Below are 5,068 nucleotides of genomic sequence, written 5' to 3' on the forward strand. Positions count from 1 at the left end.
ACTCTACGTTTTAGATGAGACCCTCTCTTAAAAACACGATTTTCCTATTCAAAGTTGAAATGAGTTTCTAAAAGCATGATCCTTTTAAAAAAACATGTGTGATTGTGTAGGTGTGGTGGGACGGTTAGATTTCTTCTCTTACGAGATAGTCATCTCCACCCTCTCGTGGTCGCTGAAATCTCGTGATGGCTCAAGTGAAAAGGGTTCGTTTATTTTGACTCACAACCACGTTATATTTTTTTGGATATCTCCTCCAACGACTCGTGGAACTCTTTTCCCTGAAATCAGGTATGTTTAGCAGCGCACGCCCTCTGAAGCGAAGCTCGGAATACTTTGACAAATCCTATCGAGTGGATTCTGAAACCATTTTTAAAGGACCTCAGAGAAACACCCATGAAGACGATACCAACGTGTCGTTTTTCAGAAAGCATGAAGGTGGTTCATGGTGAGAGATGAGGTGGTAAAATAGTTTTTTTCTTAGAAACTTGAAAAAATGGAGAGTAGTAAGACACAGTCTCTTTTTTTCGAAACTGAGTAGGAGGGTCATTTTGAGATGAGCTGGAAAATATTTTCTGAGAGATTTGAAAAAAAATTTTAAAAAATAAAAAAATATATATATTATATATTATATAATATACATATTATATAATATATATTATATAATATATATTATAAATACTTTTTGTTCATTTTTATCATGTCTTCAGACATGATAAAAATGAACGACATCTCTCTTTTTGCTTTGAAACCTCTCTCAACCTATCTCGTCCTGTTTCTCAAGTAACATTCCTTTCCTGAAAAGCTAATTTCTTTAGAAACCTGAGACAACTCCTTTCCTGAAAAGCTAATTTCTTTAGACACGTAAGACAACAGGTAGAGACATCCTTCGAACCAAAAAGAGAGTAGAGATTATTTTGAATAATGTCGAATAGACAAAAGACGGCTAGCCATTTCCGTTCTATGCTTTTTTCCTAGGGACGATCCACGAAGGGTCCTCTTTTGTTCACGAAGCGTTGTTCACCCATGAATTAAACACGTAGGCTCGAAACTTTCTAACATCTCTACCTCCACGGTGCAGTTTGAAAAGAAGGTGACCCACCCATCACCCCAGCTATGAAATGAAACGTCAAAACAGTGCACACGTTCTAGAATAAGAACCCATGTAGCCATTTGGGGGCTCTACAGCATAGACTCAACAGAAACAAAACGATAAAAACTTTCATAGATCCCAGAGAGTGGATGCTTAAAAATAAGGTGATGTCTCGTCGATCAAATCAGCTGGAAATAAATGTCTAAGAGCTGTGAAGAATGGATGGCCTACCTTCACAAAAGCTCTTTCTAGGAGGGAAAAGTATGAATCCAAGCAGAATACACAGCACAGACTGATGTTAAGTCGAAACTTGAGTGATTTCAATACACAAGTATGAATTCGTTCTAATAACCCTTTAGATAGGTCTCATTTGACTCATCGAGTCGAGGGGAAAAATATTTCTATGACGTGTTGCATTTTCAACAGCCTACACTGTTCTGAACTGAAACGTAGAATGCTTTTATAGATAAGAGAAGAATTGAAAGTGAAAGTAAAAAAACGAAATCGGATCGACTGGGAAAATTTCTGAGCCGAGAAAAATTTCTAAGCAAAAAAAAAAAATAAATAAATAAATAAATAATAATAATAATAATAATAATAATAATAATAACCCTTTCTTTTTTCTTTTTTAATTTGATGTCTTCACTTTTTGACTTTCTACAAGGTCAAAAGAGTGAAGACATCAAATTAATAAAGAAAAAGGAAGAGTTTTCTTTTTTTTAAATCTAAATTTTTTCTGAGCTCTGAAAAATTTTTTCCCAGCCGATCCCATTTCGTTTTTTGACTTTCACTTTCAACTCTTCTCTTTTCTATAAAAGTATTCCACGTTTTTGTTCAGAACAGTGTGGGCTGTTGAAAAGGTGACATGTCTCCCTCTCTCTACCCAAATCTGGAACCCATGATGATCTTAAGAATTCTTTAAGAATCTCTTACAATTTCTGAACTTTAGACAAGTTGGATGTTTCTTTTCGCATTTCGAAGCTATGGATGGATCAAAGAAGGCCATTCCAATGGAATGACTTGCGAATTTGGAATATGTTACCTGTTGAAAACATTTGGGGAGGGGGAAGTATATCCTTTGAGGCTATACTAAACATGAGTTTTCTGTAGAGAATTGAAATACGTTTCCCAAAAGGCAGGATGATTTTTTTAAAAACAAAAAATGGGCGTGTGTAGATATATGTGTGGGATGGTCAGCTTTCTCTCTTACAAGAGAAACTTCCTCTATTCTTTTTCTCCGCGTGATGTTTTATGAATATCTTCTCCAACATCTCGTGGTTACTGAAATGGGTCTCTAGCGAAAGGGTTTGATTTTGTCTCAAGGGATTTTTGTACTGCTGACCAGGTGTCCTCCGTTTCACGCTACCCATCTTCGTCCATCTCTAAAGAATCTCAGAGAAAATTAAAAGCGAGAGCGCAAAAAAAAAAAGAAATAGCCTCCAGTGAACACAACTCCAACAACGACAGTGGATAGATTTTTTTCTGTCCTTCCAGAGATATCACCGGTGACCGATAGGTTGTTCAGCCACACGGGTGTCGTGAAGAGGCACACCATGCCTGTTTCCCTCCCAAAAATGTTTCTTCGGAAAAGGGAAAGTTTTTTTCCCACCCCTTTGGAGATTCCTTTTCCGCATCGATACCCAAACCCATCGGCCAGAAAAATAAATTTTTTTAAGAACATGAGGTTTCTGAAATATATTACAAACATACTTATTCATTCTAATATTTTACCTTCATTGGATGAACTAGTCTGTAAACTCTAAATTTCTTAAATGATTCCAACAACATGAGATTTTAGTGTTATTTCATCAATCTTTTAAGTATATTGTGTCTCCTCAAATCCTTTTTATTTGAGATGGATGATTGCTAAACAAAATGGTTGAAATAGCATGACAAGAAGGAAACATATGTTATGTTAGCAAATAATTTACGTGACATAAATATTATCTAACTATTTACACGAATCCAGCTAACTCAAACTGACTGTATATAAATTGTTTTTTTTTTTGGGGGGGGGAATTAAATTCATCTTGTCACAGGTTTTAGCTAAATTGTATATACAATGTATTAGAAATTCCTTAGAAACTTTAAACAATATAGTTGTAAGAGGTTAGAAAAAAGAAATAATAATACGGTTCTTCCAAGCTACTTTACGTAAGATTGACGAAGCATTGTAAGAAATAATAGATAAGCTCGTAAAATACATGTATGCTTGATTTATTAAAAATATTAGACTGAATACGTATCTTATATTGGATTTCAAGAGTGGAAATGTTCTTAAAAAAATTTATTTTTCTGGCCGATGGGTTTGGATATCGATGCGGAAAAGGAATCTCCAAAGGGGTGGGAAATAAACTTTCCCTTTTCCGAAGAAACATTTTTGGGAGGGAAACAGGCATGGTGTGCCTCTTCACGACACCCGTGTGGCTGAACAACCTATCGGTCACCGGTGATATCTCTGGAAGGACAGAAAAAAATCTATCCACTGTCGTTGTTGGAGTTGTGTTCACTGGAGGCTATTTCTTTTTTTTTGCGCTCTCGCTTTTAATTTTCTCTGAGATTCTTTAGAGATGGACGAAGATGGGTAGCGTGAAACGGGGGACACCTGGATCAGCAGTACAAAAATCCCTTGAGACAAAATCAAACCCTTTCGCTAGAGACCCATTTCAGTAACCACGAGATGTTGGAGAAGATATTCATAAAACATCACGCGGAGAAAAAGAATAGAGGAAGTTTCTCTTGTAAGAGAGAAAGCTGACCATCCCACACATATATCTACACACGCCCATTTTTTGTTTTTAAAAAAATCATCCTGCCTTTTGGGAAACGTATTTCAATTCTCTACAGAAAACTCATGTTTAGTGTAGCCTCAAAGGATATACTTCCCCCTCCCCAAATGTTTTCAACAGGTAACATGTTCCAAATTCGCAAGTCATTCCATTGGAATGGCCTTCTTTGATCCATCCATAGCTTCGAAATGCGAAAAGAAACATCCAACTTGTCTAAAGTTCAGAAATTGTAAGAGATTCTTAAAGAATTCTTAAGATCATCATGGGTTCCAGATTTGGGTAGAGAGAGGGAGACATGTCACCTTTTCAACAGCCCACACTGTTCTGAACAAAAACGTGGAATACTTTTATAGAAAAGAGAAGAGTTGAAAGTGAAAGTCAAAAAACGAAATGGGATCGGCTGGGAAAAAATTTTTCAGAGCTCAGAAAAAATTTAGATTTAAAAAAAAGAAAACTCTTCCTTTTTCTTTATTAATTTGATGTCTTCACTCTTTTGACCTTGTAGAAAGTCAAAAAGTGAAGACATCAAATTAAAAAAGAAAAAAGAAAGGGTTATTATTATTATTATTATTATTATTATTATTATTTATTTATTTATTTATTTTTTTTTTTTGCTTAGAAATTTTTCTCGGCTCAGAAATTTTCCCAGTCGATCCGATTTCGTTTTTTTACTTTCACTTTCAATTCTTCTCTTATCTATAAAAGCATTCTACGTTTCAGTTCAGAACAGTGTAGGCTGTTGAAAATGCAACACGTCATAGAAATATTTTTCCCCTCGACTCGATGAGTCAAATGAGACCTATCTAAAGGGTTATTAGAACGAATTCATACTTGTGTATTGAAATCACTCAAGTTTCGACTTAACATCAGTCTGTGCTGTGTATTCTGCTTGGATTCATACTTTTCCCTCCTAGAAAGAGCTTTTGTGAAGGTAGGCCATCCATTCTTCACAGCTCTTAGACATTTATTTCCAGCTGATTTGATCGACGAGACATCACCTTATTTTTAAGCATCCACTCTCTGGGATCTATGAAAGTTTTTATCGTTTTGTTTCTGTTGAGTCTATGCTGTAGAGCCCCCAAATGGCTACATGGGTTCTTATTCTAGAACGTGTGCACTGTTTTGACGTTTCATTTCATAGCTGGGGTGATGGGTGGGTCACCTTCTTTTCAAACTGCACCGTGGAGGT

This window comes from Stegodyphus dumicola, chromosome X2 (genome assembly GCF_044657685.1).
Source record: "Stegodyphus dumicola isolate Sdum_Otavi_A_Nest chromosome X2, ASM4465768v1".
In the NCBI taxonomy this organism is placed as follows: Eukaryota; Metazoa; Arthropoda; class Arachnida; order Araneae; family Eresidae; genus Stegodyphus; species Stegodyphus dumicola.